Raw genomic sequence first — 17878 nt, 5'->3', positions numbered from 1 at the left:
TTCGAATGGGATGGTCATCCATTCAATAGCCTCCTGAGACGTGCCTGGGGGAAACCTCCTGCGACAGATTGGGTGGGTTGATCTCATGTTTTTCAATGATTTGAGACTAATGGCCACAATCACCCTTAGGGTTGTCCCTCATCATCCACTGATGGAGCTGGTGGCTGCCTTGTGCGAATTCAGTGGAATGCCACCAACTATCTTTGGGGGAGATTGAAATCATGGGTCTCGATGTTTGGTGGGTCTTTATCCAGCAACCGCTCCTTGATTCTGTCCATCTTTGTGGAGGATTGATACCAGCTGCATGAAAGTCAGCTGCTGTTTCCCAGAATGAACTGTATTGAATTGATTTGATTCATTATTGCCACATGCATTAGTATACAGTGAAAAGTATTGTTTCTCATGCGCTGTAAAGACAAGGCATACCATTCATAGAGAAGGAAAGGAGAGAGTGCAGAATCTAGTGTTACAGTCATAGCTAGGGTGTAGAGAAAGATCAGCTTAATATACAGTAGGTCACAGTGGCACAGTGGTTAGCACTGCTGCCTCACAGCGCCAGGGACCCGGGTTCAATTCCGGCCTTGGGTCACTGTCTGTGAGGAGTTTGCACATTCTCCCCGTGTCAACGTGGGTTTCCTCTGGGTGCTCGGGTTTCCTCCCAGAGTCCAAAGATGTGCAAGTTAGGTTGATTGGCCATGCTAAATTGCCCCTTAGTGTTCAGGGGAGTAGCAGGGTAAATAGATGGGGTTAAGGGGATAGGGCCTGGGTGGGATTGTGATCAGTGCAGACTTGATGGGCCAAATGGCCTCCTTCTGCACTGTAGGGATTCGATGAAAAGTCTGATGGCAACAGGGAAGAAGCTGTTCTTGAATCGGTTGATACGTGATCTCAGACTTTTGTATCTTTTTCCCAACGGAAGAAGATAGAAGAGAGGGGTGCATTGAGTCCTTGATTATGCTGGCTACCTTCCTGAGGCAGTGGGAAGTGTCCAATTTCAAGCACTTTTGTCCAATGTTCTTCAAGTCTTCATCAATAGGAATATCTGTCAAAACAAAGGAATCTTGTTATCGCAGCCCCTAAATCTCCTTCTTATTTAACTACACATTGGACAATAAAAGCTTATGTTGATTATAGAGGACATGGAGTCTCTTTAGGAGAGTCATTACACATATCATTCTCCAAGGTTATGGATACATGCAGTGATGGGATGGGGATGGGGTAAGTAGCACCTAATATGTCAGACCTTCCCAAATATAAATGACGTGGGTCTCATGGCCGCTCTTCAGCCGATGGGTGAGATGTCCATTGCCTCCACATGATCCCAGCCACAAACACAGACACAGATAAGATTTGATTTGATTTATTATTGTCACATGTATTGGGATACTGTGAAAAGTATTGTATTCTTGCGCACTGTACAGACAAATCATACAGTTCATGGAGTACATAGGGGAGATGGAAAGGAGAGGATGCAGAATGTAGTGTTACAGTCACAGCTGGGGGATAGACAAAGATCAGCTTAATATATGGTGGGTCCATTCAAAAGTCTGATGGCAGCAGGCAAGAAGCTGTTCTTGAGTCGATTGGTACGTGCTCTCAGACTTTTATAACTTTTTTCCCGACAGAAAGAGGTGGAAGAGAGTATGTCCAGGGTGCATGGGGTCTTTGATTATGCTGGTTGTTTATCCGAGGCAGCAGGAAGTGTGGACGGAGTTAATGGATGGGAGGCTGGACTGAGTGATGGACTGGGCTACGTTCACAACCCTTTGTAGTTTCTTGCGGCCTTGGTCAGAGCAGGATGCAGCTGGAAAGGATGCTTTTTAAGGTGCATCTGTAAAAATTAGTGAGAGTCGTAGTGGACATGCCAAATTTCCTTAGCCTCCAGAAAAGGTATAGGCATGGGTGGGCTTTCGTAACCATAGCGTCAGCGTGGAGGGACAAGGACAGATTGTTGTTGATCTGAATACCTAGAAACACCTTGAAGAGTCTTCTCTCGTGGAGGAATTCAGAGCAAGAGGGCGTAACATTTAAATTAGAGCAAGACATTCATTCGTGAAATCAGGACACAGATTTTCACACAAAGGGTAGTGGAAACCTGGAATTCTTGCCCCTCAAAGACTGTTGGAGTTGAGGGGTAGTTAAAATGCAGTGAAATGAAGTTGCAATGCAGCGCAGTCATGATTTAATTGAATGACAAATCAGACTAAAGGGATTGAATTGCTGACTGCTGTTCCTACTTTAATGAGATTATCTGAAGAATTTGGCACTGGGCATTTCAATGGGCAAGTCATTTGATGTGGTCTTTTATTCAAATCTTTGGTGCCAATTTTATTTCCAAACCAGAAAGCAAGTGAGTAAAATTCAAACAGATCGTTCTTCCTTCAAATTCTCAAGCTTTCAGTCCCTTAAGATCGGAACCAAATTGATCTTTCCAACTTTAACTCTGTGGTTAATGAAAACATCATGAAGATTTCCACTTTATCTGAAGCAACATTTTATTTTTTATATTTATAGTAATCGTGTATGGCAGTTACCCTGGGCATGTGAAATTAAGAGTGTAATTTCCAGCAGTCCCGAATGACCACATTTGTCCCAAACGAGTATCCATTTCATGCAAAATTATCTGTGTGGCCCAAATGCAGTCACGTGACGTTCCGTTGTCCACCATTTTAAGTGGCCTGTTTCTTTTAGTATCATATTACGACCATCCCCACGTGTCCCCCCCCCCCCCACCCCACCCCCGACAGTTGTTGATCCGAGCGAGACCCCTCAATTTGTCACCATCTGGCTGAGATACCCCCCAAATTGTAACAAACCGGGGTGAGGAGGATGACTCGCTCCCAGTCTTCATAAGTTCATAAGCTAAGTTCATAAGATATAGGAGCAGAATTGGGCCATTTGGCCCATTGAGTCCGCTCTGCCATTCGATCATGGCTGATATGCTCCTCATCCCCATTTTCCTGCCTTCGCCCTATAACCCTTTCACCCATTACCAATAAAGAATCTGTGTAACTCCTCCTTAAAATTACTCACTGTCCCAGCATCCACCACATTTTGGGGTAGCGAATACCACAGATTCACAACCCTTTAGGAGAAGTAGTTTCTCCTCAACTCTGTTTTAAATTTGCTACTTCTTATCCTAAGACTATGACCTCTTATCCTACAATACCCCAAAAGAGGAAGCATCCGCTCCACGTCTACTTTATCCATACTGTTTATCATTTTGTATACCTCAATTTGATCTTCCCTCATTCTTCTAAATTCCAGAGACTATAGGCCCAAACTATTCAACCTCTCTTCATACAACATCATCTCTGGAACCTCCTCTGAACTGCCTCCAAGTGCCACTACATCTTTCCTCAAGTAAGGGGACCAAATCTGTGCACAGTACTCCAGGTACAGCTTCACCAATGCCTTTTATAGTTGCAACAATGTTTCCTTACCTTAATATTACATTTCTTCATTCAACCCCTTCTCCCCCTCCCCCACTGTGACCCGTCCCACCCTGCCCCGCTTCTGCTCAGAGCGACAAGGTTTAATCTAACTATAGCAGAAAATGCTGGAAAGTTTCAGCAGGTTTGACAACATCTGTGGAGAGAAAATAGAGCCAATGTTTTGAGTGTGGATGACTCTTCATAGACTCAGAACGTTGGCTCTCTCTCTCTCCACAGATGATGACAGACCGGCTGAGAGTTTCCAGCATTTTCTGTTTATGTTTCAGATTCCAGTATCCGCAGTAATTTGCTTTAATCTGTGTTTCTTTTCCCGGGGATACCTATTCCAGACCCAATAGCTGTGTTTGAACAAGACTTTCCCAGCACTGCTGATCACTGTCTGCTGCTGAGCCAGGAAGGAGCTTCCCTGAGGAGTAGAAAACAAGGATCCCACTGAAGGTGCAGGAGTTGAGGAGTGGAAAGGGCAGGACAAATGGGAAGGGGGAGAAACTGGTGAGGAAGAGGGATGACAGAAGACAAGAGAGGAGCGGGGAATGAAATCACACTCTTCTTATCACCATCTCGGTAATGTCAACTATACCATCCCATAAATCATGAGATCAGCTCTTAAAATTCAAGTGACTTGGAATCATGAGTTCCTATTGATTACAGAATCATAGAATCCCGACAGTGCAGAAGGAGGCCATTCAGCCCATTGAGTCTGCACCGACCACAGTTCCACCCAAGCCCCATTCCCGTAATCCCACATATTTACCCTGCTAATCCCCTGATACTAGGGTCAATTTAGCATGGCCAATCAACCTAACCCGCACATCTTTGGACATCTTAAAATAATTTAACGAAAGGAGATGGCCATTTAGAATAATAGATACTTGGTGAATATCTGTTATCGAATTGCTCTTTTAATGTAAATAAACAACAATTTAGCAATTCTACAGTACTCCTTATGCAGGGACACAACTGGAAATGTTTTACGTTGAAGAGTGAAAAATATCAATGTTAAATAGACAGCGAACATTTAAAAGTAAAGAGTAAGTTGGGAACTAAAAGGCAAAATTTTAAAAAAGTTGTTAAAGAAAAGAGAGTGGAGATAACGGGACAGTCGTTGAAGTTTATTTATTCGTGTCACAAGTAGGCTTACATTAACACTGCAATGAAGTTACTATGAAACTCCCCTTGGGTACGCTGAGGGAGAATTTAGCATGGCCAATGCACCTAACCAACACGCCTTTCAGACTTTGGAAGGAAACCAGAGCACCCGGAGGAAACTCACGCAGACATGGGGAGAATGTACAGACTCCGCACGGGCAGTGACCCAAGCTGGGAATTGAACCTGGGTCCCTGGTGCTGTGGGGCAGCAGTGCTAACCACTGTGCCACCGTGCAGTTGTGGCTAAATGAAGGGCCATCAAAAGTGAAGAAGTGAACACAGTGAGAGGTTTGGTTAGAGGGGTAGAGAGTGCATGCAAGAATTTGAATATTGGGCCAAAATATTAAGCCATCTCCCCCTGGGTCTTACATAATGTTCAAGCTAAGAGAGTGTGAGAGAAGAGAGAGAAGGAGAGAGAAAGGTTTCCTTCATGCTTTAATCCCTACTGGCTCACCATTTCCAACCTTTTCCCCACGGGTTACTCACTTCTTTTTACAAAGCCTGTGGCGCCTCTCTGTACCGGTCTGCAGACAGTCAGCAACTCTACTCCAACTCGAATGCCCAAACAAATGTCAGAAGCGGCGATAATCGTGGGATTTCACCTCCCTCTCGCGGGATCGCGAGGGAGAACGGATTTGGCCGAGAAAACCAGTTTCTGGCGATGAATTTGCAAGCGTTGGAATGTCTGCTATCTTAACATCCTGAGAAAAGGCGAGGAAGCAAAAATCATCCTGAAGAGTAGATCCGATCAGCGCACAACTTGCTTATTGCTTCATCATCGAAAAAGAACGAAGAGAAATTAGATATGGGGTGAAATTGCACTTTGTACTATTAGCATTCAAATGTGTTCGCACTTTTACATGAAATTCCTTTGACCACTATTTGAATGAAGGCGATAAGCTGTTTAAAATAAGCATGTTCATGTGTTAATATTACAGAGCTCAATATCAGTGGGGAATAATAGATCCTCCAGGACATGAACATCCTCAAAGCATTAATAAAATGTGAGAGAAAAAAAAAACTCCAGTGCTTTATAACTGTCACCCAAGTCTCTGAAATGAGATTACATCCTTGGATGTATCCATTATTTTATAATTCTAGCAGGTATTCCTGTGGCGTTACCCGTGGTACACCAGAAGACACTTTAGAATGAAATGTCGAAGTCCAGCAATTGCCTTGATTTTAAAATTCTCATCCTTGTTTTCCAATCTCCCAGGGCCTCGCATATCCCGATCTCTGTAATATCCCACAGCCATATGACCCACAGATATCTTAGTGTTCCTCCAATCCTGGCCTCTTGTGCACCCCCGATTATAGTCCCACCATCAAAGGTGGCGTTGCTTAACCTCCGCACTCTCTCCCTCAGCCTTCTTGCCTGACTACCTCTACTTTTTCCTTTAATCTGCTCCTTAAAACCTATCATTCTGACCAAGCACCTGTCCATACCTGGATTGGTGTCAGACTTTTGTTTTATAACATTCCTGTGAAGTGCAGTGAGGTACATTAAAGATGCGATGTTATATAAATCCAGTTATTTTTGTTGATCTTGTTAGCACGAAGTGTGTCACTAAAGTATGGCAGAAAGGAATTGTGAATAGGACAGGAAGTGTAGACGATTTTCAAGAATCTTAATGGGCCAGAATTTGTTGTCAAAATGGTGGTGAGGCTAATAGCATACACTGTTACTTATGCACAAAAAATGCAGCAATCTCAATGACAGACACAAGGTTAACTGTAGATATCCAAAAGTTGCTCTCAGATTTCCAGGAGTGATACCTTGCTGACTGCTTCACCATTGAGATTAATTGAAAGAATAGTTGCTGTATTTATTGGGTAGATACTAAACTCACTACAGGAAGATAAGTCTTGCCATTTAAAGTTTAAGCAATCCTTTAATAACCTGATAAGTGTTAATTGTTGCTAATCAATCTCTTTAGCACTAAAAATTGACAACTCTAAGTGGACAGTTTCATTTCTTCAAGTGTTAATTGTTGTTGGAGTCTTAAAAAGCGTCAAAGTTTCAGTTTCCTTTCTGTCTCCTTCTTTCTCTCACTTATAACTCAATCTTTCTTTCCCTTTCTTCTATCATTGAACATATCCACTGGAATTAATACGTCTTTCTTCATCCTTACACTGTTTGTTCCACCATTCATCCAATCTACTTACCTAAGGAGATGCCCAGCTTTCCTTCCTTTTTGCTTAGGTCCCAGATGCACAAACATGTTAAGAGCTTAAACTTGCAATGGGAAAATTGCATGGTGCGACCACAATTCCCGTGGCAGACAGGATGGGAGAATTCCGCCCACAATGTTCCAATACTGTACATTCTTTGGCATTTACTTTATTTTGTTTCCAATTCATTTTTAGCCAACAGCCAATATCATGGTGCATCTCAGGAACATGGTTATCCCATGCTGTTGAATACGTGATAATGCCCACATTGAAGAATTGAAGCATTACTGATGGTGAGTGCTAATCTTCAGTTGATTAGCAGGGAATAATACAATTACTATACATGATGTACTGCAGTAAGTATCATGGTGGTGTACAGTGAGCGACGCAATGTCTCGCTAAGAGACTCGGGAACAACAATCCTGGGCATTACCTTTTGGGCTAGGTTTAGTTGTAAATCTGATTTATCTGCATGGTGGCTCACAGAAGGTCATAAAATAAGCAACTGTGAGAAGAGATAATGAGATGCTATTGGAGGTAATGACTTCAAAAACACATTATACTATATTACAGTACAACTTTCAAAATGTTTGTTGCAGTATGTGGCTGTCATCCCGTGGGAGGCATTAATAATTAAAGGACTACAGCAACAGTACCTGCTACACCTCCCCATTGGATTGTTGCATCTACCCAGGATGCAGTGAGCCATTAATGGCCACTTTTTTAATGCAGAGTAATGACAATCTCACAGGATGGTGCAGGCACAAGCAATATGAATTTGCGGGGTTCATCATACAAATGAGGTAATCTGGAGAAGATGAACATTTTTCCAAGTACTTAGCCATCGGAGGGTAACAGAGATCTGAAGCCTAATGACTCATTGACCCAAGAGGGTTTTGTGCTGATGGCACAGACTATTCACCGCCATTAACTCTTTCAGGACCATGAATCTGAAACATTGCCGTTATTTTTAATAGGCACTCAGTCATTTATTTTCATCTTCGTGTGGAAGAGTTCCATAATCAGGAGTGCCCAATAAATTGTTTCCTGGTCCAGCCCATGTTCCTGTTCCAATTACACTCACAAAGCTGACTTCAACTCCACTTGGGACTGTGGACAACCTGATGCTCCTTTTTTTGACCCCCTGAGAAGCTGAACAAAGATGTTTTGATTGCCCATTCCTGGTGTTTGGGGAAGGTAGTTGTGGACGTTGTTCTGATACAGATGCAGGCCGTCTAGTGGTGCAACTCCCACAATGGTGTTAGGTAGGAAATTCCAGGCTATCACCAAGACCATCTATTTCCACCATTGTCCAACCCCGACTTAGCTCATCCATGGCTGAAACGGGGCTTTTGGTTCGGTTTTCACTTTGAACAGTTTGGATTTCTTTTCGGGTAACTTGTAGCCTGTTCTAGTTTGGGAAGGTTTTCCCACCACTTATGAATAAACTGGGTACAGCTCTGGTACATTTCTTCAAAAATTCTTTGATTTACACCTTTGTACATTCTAAGCTTCTAGGTAAGTACATCTCCTTCGTGCACAGACTATTTAATCTTTTCTCAATTTCTTGCACTTAACTGTTGACGACTGTGTTCCTTCATAATACACATCACTATCTCATTACCATAACTATTAGTCCATTAATCTACATGTCCCCCCGCCAAGTATAATCACAACTTATTAATTGCAAACTTAAGCTATTTCCATAAACTATTTACATTATATTTTCAAAATTCTGTTAACGTCCTGTGCTGTTAAAGATTCTATTCAACTCACCATCCTAAAGGGCGTCAATCTCCCATGGTGTTCTTGACTCTTTGCAATGATATTGTGGATATATGGTGGACAGGGGCGGCATGGTGGCACAGTGGTTAGCACTGTCACCTCACAGCGCCAGGGACTCACGTTCAATCCTGGCCTCGGGTGACTGTCTGTGTGGAGTTTGCACCTTCTCTCCGTGTCTGTGTGGGTTTCCTGCGGGAGCTCCGGTTTCCTCCCACAGTCCAAAGGTGTGCAGGTTAGGTGGATTGGCCATGCTAAATTGCTCTTTAGTGTCCAAAAATGTGTCGGTTCAGTAGATTAGCCATAGTAAATGTGCAGAGTTCTTTGTGCACTGTAGAGATTCTATAGAGATGTGGTTAGTCGCCTATTCCCTGGAAGAGGAAAACATTTGTGGAGTGGGATAGTGACTTTCCAGAACTGCTGGTAATGGCAGCTGAACTATAGGGGTCGTGAACCCTTTTCAATGAAAGACTGATGCAACATAGAAGACTTCAGGGTATAAATTATAGCACTCTCTTGAACAGGAAGGGGAAAATCTTGCACTCTCTTTGGAATCATCTGCTCCCTCCTAGCACACTGGAGAGGGGAGTGAGAAGATGAGGCATCCTCAACCTCAGTGAAGAATTGCACAGCTGCCTCATCTACTGCTTCACTGAGGACAAAAAAAGGTATTCAATATCTGAGATTGGAATAAATATGGAAGGTAAGAAGAAGAATGATGAAAATCCAATCAACATGGCAGGATATGTAAAAAACACGACTTCCCTACTACACTGAGGGTATTCGTTGCACTTTCTGTAGGTAGTGGTAACATTGCCACACTTGCTTCAGCGTGAAGATGCTCTGCTGTAATGAGACGACTGTGTCAACATAAGAAGGTATGGCTACACCATCTTCAACTGTGCCAGTGAGCAATACTGGTGGCGGTGCTGACGGGTGGTGCCAGGGGACGTTGCCGGGAGATGTAACCAGGGTCTCTGTGTTCATGGTGGGAGGGGGGGGGGAGGGGATTCTGTGTCTGTGAGGGGGGTGGGTTCTGTGGTGGGAGGATGGTTCCATGTCTGGGGCTGGGTGAGGGGTATTGTGTTGGCGGGGGGGGGGGGGGGGGGTGGTTCTGTTTCCATGACATGGAGAGGGGTCCTGCATTCATGGAGGGGGGGTTCTGTGTCTGTGGAGTGGGGGGGATCGGTCCTGTGTCCATAGAGGGGGGGTCCAGTGTCTGTGGGGAGTGGGGAATGGGAGGCAGGTTCCATGGTGGTTGGGGGGAAGGGGGAATTCCATGGTGGCAGTTCGATGTGTGGGGTGGAGGGGTGGTGGGGTTGATTTCCATTGGATCTATTTTTTCTATTTTTAATTTTTTTTACACTGGGCCACACTGGTCTTTTGAGAGCTGAAGTTGCTGGCAGGGCATGTGGCCGTTAGAGGCCACCCCACCAATGTGGCATTGTGGAACCCACCTCCGGGGTTTTTTTTGACTAATCTTGGTATTTTACGACCTCACCCGCCCGAGGCGTAAGATCCCACCCAAGGCCAACGGGGAATGCCGTTCTGCGAGGCAGTAAAAATCAGGCCTAAGCGTCAAAGAAAATTAGGGGAAAAGCTGGCAGTGCGACAGTCAGACTTCAACCCCCCTGCCCCGCTTTCCCCCCGCTCCCCCCCCAACCCCCTCTCCTGAGCTGCCCCTTTGCATAAATATCAGACAATTCCGTCCACTCAGCGGAATTTTCCACTTTCTCTCCAAACAGCATATTTTCCAGTGGTGGAAGTGGTCTGCCATTGGTTGGTGATGGGATCTCCAGATCCAACTGATGTTTATGGGGGTTTCCATGCCCCGCACTCTCGGTTGCTGGGGAACACTCCGCGGGTGATCGTCATCGGCAAGACTGGAAGATCCCGCTGACAGGAAGGGCCAGAAAGGTGGGAATAATAACCCAACAGGCATATTTATTGAGGAATATTAAACCCTTTCAACGAAACCCTTTTTTGCCGGGAAGCTAACAATGCCTGAATCTGTCTTCCTGACCTGTTGAACATGAACCAGTCTGGGTGGCATTTAGGCATTCACCATCAGCTTTTCCTCAGAATCTAGAGAAACCGGTGAGTAAATTAACTCTTTCTTGTCAAAATCTGACAATTTTAAACAAAGAATCAGAGGGAGCCGGACTCAAGTTTAAACACTGAATATGCAAATGTTCAGTGTAGTGTTAGGTGGTGAACTAAATAAGAGGTTACAGAGGCTGTTCGGAGATGTCACAATAGTTCAGCATTAACAGCTTACTGATTGTAAATTTGCAGTTGAAATCAATGTCTGAGATTGACATAATTAGTGAGATTAATTTTAGATTTGCATTCTCTTGGGTGTTGGACAAGATTACAGAATTCAATAGCCAGTCTATAAAATAGATTAAAGTCTTCCACACTCGCAGCAAAGTTACAGCTCCAGAGGGAGAGCAGCTCTGAGGAAATTATGGGATGATGTCTCAAGACAAGAGAAGGGTTCTTTCCCACCTGGGTGGTAAGCAGGTCACTCCCCCCTCCACCCAGGTTGCAGACGTTGACGGATTCACAGCTCATTGGAATTGGACAGGTTTGACAATGGGCAGGTAATCCACTCCACCCAGACAAATTACTGCTGAGAAATGTCAAGTTGTATACATTAATTAACTCACCTCTTCACTTGCGGGGAATCTCCAGTACATCACATAACAGCTTCGAACATTGCAGGCCAACAAACGACACTAAGTCGAGACCATGCAGGAGGGCACCAATTTGTTTGAGGACAATCGTAAGTCTCGCCAGCAATTGACTGCAATGAAGAGCAGTTTTTTGACATTATTTGATTATCTTGTAGTGCTTCAGTTTGAAAGCAAGTCTAGTGATGTTGCATTGGTGATATAGGCAGGCAAATCTCAATGTGGTAGCTTGACTTATTTTTTCTGCTATTTTACCAGCTGTATGAAGCTCCGTTTACACTTGCCGCTGCCTCGGAAAAGCAGCCAGCATAATCGAGAACCCCACACACCCCAGACATTCTCTGTTCCACCTTCTTCCATTGGGAGAAAGATGCAAAAGTCTGAGGTCACGTGCCAACCGACTCAAGAACAGCTTCTTCCCTGCTGCCTCAGACTTTTCCCTGGACCTACCTTATATTAAGTTGATCTTTCTCTACATCCTAGCTATAACTGTAACACCATATTCTGCACCCTCTTCTTTCCTTGTCCCCTATGTACTCTATGAACGGTATGCTTTGTCTGTAAAGCGTTCAAGAAACAATACTTTTCATGGTATACCAATGCATGTGACAATAATATATTAAATCAAATCAAATCAAAGGTATCTTGGTGAAGACCTGTCTTCAAAATAGTGGAGAATATTGGGCAAAAAAAGGAGTGAATTCATAGAATCCCTCCAGTGCAGAAGGAGACCAATTGGCCCATTGAATCTGCACTGACCACAATCCCACCCAGGCCCTATTCCCGCAATCCCACATATTTATCCTGCTAATCCCCAAACACCAGGGTCAATTTACCATGGCCGATTAACCTAACCTGCACATCTTTGGCGTGTGGGAGGAAACCAGAGCACCCAAAGGAAACCCATGCAGACGTGGGGAAAATGTGTAGACTCCGCATGGGCAGTGAGCCGAGGCCAGAATTCAACCCAGGTCCCTGGTGCTGTTAAGCAGTAGTGCTAACCACTGTGCCACCGTGCCGCCCAATTCTCTTCTTTTCTTTTACACTTGACCATTGCATCACTGCACAGCACTTTGGGAAAATCAGATGACATCTCGCAATGGACAGAAAATTGGGACGTGACCCTCTCCATTCACTTCACTTTTATGTTCATCAAACACTAGCACTTCTCCACAGATCACTTGGTGGAGGGGCTTGCACGCTCGGACAATCCCTTGAGCGCTGCCATTGGGAACTCCTTGCTCCTGGTAGGGCCACCCAAGGCGGCAAGTTCAGGGAGCGGTGCCAGTCCAAGAAATCATGTTTGACAGAATACGTGAAGGGAGACCACGCAATTCGCCAGCTATGAAGGCGGAAGAAGGTGGAAGTAGCAAGGTTATCGGCACCAGAATCTGATCACCAAACTGGCAAGACCCAGGTGGGCAATGATGTTGTCTCATGTTAACTGAGGTCACGTGCAGGCTACTGCCGGGGTCCATTATTTGATTTGATTTGATTTATTATTGTCACATGTATTGGGACACAGTGAAAAGTAATGTTTCTTGAACGCTATGCAGACAATGCATACCGTTCATAGAGTACAGAGGGGAAACAGAAAGGAGAGGGTGCAGAATATAATTATGCCATCACAGATAGGGTGTAGAGAAAGATCAGCTTAATATAATCATAGAATCGTAGAACCCTACAGTGCAGAAGGAGGCCCATCGAGTTTGCACCAACCACAATCTCACCCAGGCCCTATCCCCATAACCCCATTCATTTACCCTAGCTAGTCCCCCTGACACTAAGGGGCAATTGTAAGGGGGCGGCACGGTGGCACAGTGCTGCTTCACAGCGCCAGGGACCAGGGTTCGATTCCGGCTTGGGTCACTGTCTGTGTGGAGTTTGCATGTTCTCCCCATGTCTGCGTGGGTTTCATCCGGGTGCTCCAGTTTCCTCCCAGTCTGAAAGACATGCTGGTTAGGTACATTGACCCAAACAGGCGCTGGACTGTGGCGACTAGGAGAATTTCACAGTAACTTCATTGCAGTGCTAATGTAAGCCTTACTTGTGACTAATAAATAAATTTACTTTACTATTTATTTACTTTACAATTTAGCATGGCCAATCCTCCTAACCTGAAAATCTTTGGACTGGATATGGTAGGCCCATTCAAAAGTCTGATGGCAACATGGAAGAAGCTGTTCTTGAGTCAGTTGGTACGTGACCTCAGACTTTTGTATCTGATAGACCCAGGGTAGAAGCTTGCAACTCTGAGTTGACACATCCTGGATGGAGTGACAGCCACCCAGACACTAGCAGAAAAGAGAAAAATCTGTCTTTCAAGTGTTTGTCTGTGAACAGTGGCAACCACAGTTCCTGAAGTCAAAAGGCATATTGTTGGATAAGAACAGACTGAATTACAGAGGAAATACACCAGTCCTTTCATTTCAATCACCTATAATGCTGTTTATGTTCCTTAGGAGCAGTAATCCTATTCCCATGTGTTCCTCCTGCTCTAATATCCTTTTATCTCCTTTACCTTTAAGCACCAACTGAACCTATTCTGAAAAATTGACATACATCAAAAAGAATTATAATGACCCAGATCTTACAGGCTGTGGATTGTTGAAGTTGCACTCCTGGATCCATAGGAAGGCCCAATACACTGACTCCATGGGAACCGGCCAGGAAGTTTGAACTTCCGATGGGCAAATCTTCTGTTCCCCAGCACCCTCTGAAAAAGTCTCCAACTCTGAGTCAGAGTGGGTAACTTCAAATAGTTCTGACTCGCCTGAGTAGTTACTCTGAAAATATAAGACAAAAAAATCCTTGTCTAACTTCGGTGTAACAATAACATTGCCCTTCCGCCACCCCTCCCCCACCCCCCCCCCCTCCCCCACCCCACCCCGGCCTCCAACAACTCTCATCTTGACCCATCTGACTGTCCCCTCAAAATCTCCAACTCACCCCGATTCAATCTAACGACCCGCCACTGCACCCAACTCCACCCTGATTCCTCCACTTCCCTCGTGATCCTCCAACTCCCCTCCAATCCAGCCTGACTAACCCACGCTACTCAACTACTCCACAGCCCCTCCACTCCCTTTTTCACCAGACCTGACATCACCACCTTACCTATCCACTTCCCACTCAGCACTGTACCGAGCTGCCATCCTTACCCACTTATTTCATCCATCCTACCTCCTTACCCACTTACTTCACACACCCAACCCCCTTACCCACTTATCTCACTCACCATACCCCTTTCCCACCCGGCCCCTTTATACACTTACCTTCTCTCTGTAGATTTCACAAATTTGAGTCACTTAAACTCTTTGCTTCCCGGAATATGGCAGCTACTGCTGTAAAAAAAAGGAATATAGACTCTGCGTGGATTCCGAGGTTTATTTTTACCGATGCACCATAGAAAGTGTCCTTTCTGGGTGTATCACAGCTTAGTATGGCTCCTGCTCTGAACAAGAAACTACAAAGGATTGTGCATGTAGCCCAGTCCATCACTCAAACCAGGCTCCCATCCATTGACCCTGTCTACACTTCCTGTTGTCTTGGAAAAGCAGCCAGCATAATCAAGGGCCCCACGCACCCCAGACATATTCTCTTCCACCTTCTTCCATCAGGAAAAAGATACAAGGGTGGGATTTTCTAGCCGAGCTCATCCTGAAACTGAAAAATCCTGCCTGAGGTCAATGGACCTTTCTATGGTCTGCCGCTCGCCAGCTACGATCCCTATGGCGGGCGGAATGGGAACATTTGCTCTCAAAAGTCTGAGGACACATACCAACCGACCCAAGAACAGCTTCTTCCCTGCTGCCATCAGAGGTTTGAATGGACTTATCTGATATTAATTTTATCTTTCTCTCCACCCTAGCTATGACTGTAACACTACATTCTGCACCCTCTCCTTTCTTCTCTATGAACGCTATGCTTTGTCTGTATAGCGCGCAAGAAACAATACTTTTCACTGTATACTAATACATGTGACAATAATAAATCAAATCAAATCAAATCTGAGTGAGATTTGCAGGATCTTCCAGTGCCCAGAAAAATCAGAGGAAACGGGGCTGGGTGGAGTTGGGGCATTTTCTTTGTCCAGTCAAAGTTAGAAACAGGGGTTCAGTCTGACCCTGAACAGAAAATTCGGATAATGGTTTCTCTAATAATACATCATAGAATCCCTACAGTACAGAAGAAGGCCACTCGGCCTATTGATTCTGTACCAACCACAATCCCACCCAGGCCCTATTCCCATAACCCCAAACATTTAACCTGCTAATCCCCCTGACACTAGGGTCAATTTAGCATGGCCAATCAACCTAACTCGCACATCTTTAGACTGTGGGAGGAAACCGGAGCACCCGGAGGAAACCCACGTAGACACGGGGAGAATGTGCAAACTCCACACAGACAGTGACCCTCGGCCGGAATTGAACCTGGCCCCTGGCGCTGTGAGGCAGCGGTGCTAACCACTGTGCCACCATTCCACTCTATACATCGTTCACTATTGTGGATGTCTTCTGCTCAGTTGGGCATGACTCTCTCGTATATATTCGATGCACCAGAAAATATTTACAAATATATGTCTGTCGAACCCAAGGAAAAACTGGAAAACGCATCAAATTACGTACCCAAAGTCAAAAACATTTCTGAGGACATTCTTGAAAAATAAGTCCTCTGTACATTGCAAAGGACATCCAGTTCTACAATTACCATGACACAACGATGAGAAAAATTGCAAGGAATCTAATATGCATTAACGTTGCGCAAAATGCTTCTTGTGTGATAATTCTAATTTATCCTACTAATCTATTTCTTAAAATAGTCACCTCAGGCACAACCCAAGTTTGAAAGGGCATGTATAATTGCACTGCTGGGTGTTTTTCACTGTTAAAGTGCACCTAGCACAGAAATCTCAAACAGCATAATGCTTTCATGAAATCCTATTGATGACACTGTAATGCCTAACTGGATGAAACCTTACCCAACTGAGGCAAGTAAATACTAATGAAAAGCGGATCGAAAATTTTAATTTGCAACATCTTTGTTGGTAATCATATTCTCGATTATACGAGGGTATTATTGTCTTTTAATAAAGCTTGATTGAAGAGATGGACATAGTTTGACCATTTTCCCCTGCAGCCTATTGAACAACGAGCAAACGAGATGCTGCTGAATTGACTGCAAACCCATTATGGGTAACAAAATGGACTGCCTGGCGAATGTTAACAATGGTAAGTGCTGCTAATCTGTGACTATAAAAATATATATCTCTTGAACTTGGATCAGACGAAGCTCGCAGGCAGAGAAATTTGAGCCCAGCCTTTCGTGAAAAGGGTGACCTTGCAGGAGTCAAAGGTCAGCCCACTAAATGCTTGGACCTGATTGCCTACTTCCTCTAAAACTTGGCTTTTATTTGTGTGTCTGGTCAATGCCGTCCCCGCAAGGGTCTGGAAGGGAGAACAAAGTAATTTTTGCATTAGACTGCTACTGGCTGTTAAGGAGAGGCCAAGTTTAATTAAATTTGATGGCAATCTTTGTTTGTTCATTGGCTACCGCGGCAAACAGCTGTTAAGTGTGCTAAGCCCTAAGCCAGTCAAGCCAAGTCTTTAATGGAATAGTTGGTCCGATCTGATAGGGTCACCGCACCGTGAGAACAGAGGCATATTCAGTGCTCGCAGATGTCCATAAGGCCCAGGTGACTTGAAATTCAATGCATGTGTCTGCTAACAATGGACTGAATGCTAATTGAGCAGCTACAGAGGATTAATGTAGCCCCGAAGCAATCCTACTATCAATGATGGTATCTTATAACCCATGATGGGACTCAGCTTCCTCTCCTTTGGCAAGGGCTGCACAAGAACACAGTCCTTATTGAAAAAATCTTGCCCAAATATTTGAAAATTGACGAAACTGTATATAATAACCTGGGATGTAACTCACTGGATCTGACATTTCCAGGACGAGTGTATTCAAAGTTGCAGAAAACTGATATGACTTCAACCTTTGGTTGTGAGAAAAGTTTGTTTTTTCTAATTGAGTCTTAGAATGATAAAATGATATGGCATAGAAGAAGGCCATTTCACCCATCATGCCTGTGCCAGCTCTTTGAAAGAGCTATTTCAGTCATTCTGTTTCAACCATTCTTTCTGGCAGTACGTAATAGCACAACGCATCAAAAAATATTTCGGTGTGTCGTGGCTGGGTCTCTTGCCAATCATTTTACTTCACTGTCCTTTGGCTACCAACCCTTCTGCCATAGAAAATAGTTTTGCTTATTTACAGTAGCAAAAGCATTGAAAGTTTTGAACACTTCCAATTAATCTCCCCTTAACCTTCTCAATTTTAAGGAGAACCAGTGCAGCTTCTCCACGGACAGTTCTTTGCACCCTCTCCAAGACCTTGATATCCTTCTGAACATGTGGTGCACAGAGGGTTACCTCATTCCTCACCATCCTGACTTGGAAATATATCACCATTCCTTCACTGTCGCTGGGTCAAAAATCCTGGCAACGCGGTGGGTGTACCTACACCACATGGACTGCAGCGGTTCAAGAAGCCAGCTCACCACCATCTTCTCAAGGGCAATTAGGAATGGGCAATGAATGCTGGTCTGGTCAACCGAAAAAA

The sequence above is a fragment of the Mustelus asterias genome, chromosome 18 (assembly GCF_964213995.1).
Source record: "Mustelus asterias chromosome 18, sMusAst1.hap1.1, whole genome shotgun sequence".
NCBI classification, from domain to species: domain Eukaryota; kingdom Metazoa; phylum Chordata; class Chondrichthyes; order Carcharhiniformes; family Triakidae; genus Mustelus; species Mustelus asterias.
The sequence above is the reverse complement of the archived record's forward strand: the minus strand, read 5'-3'. Positions refer to the sequence as shown.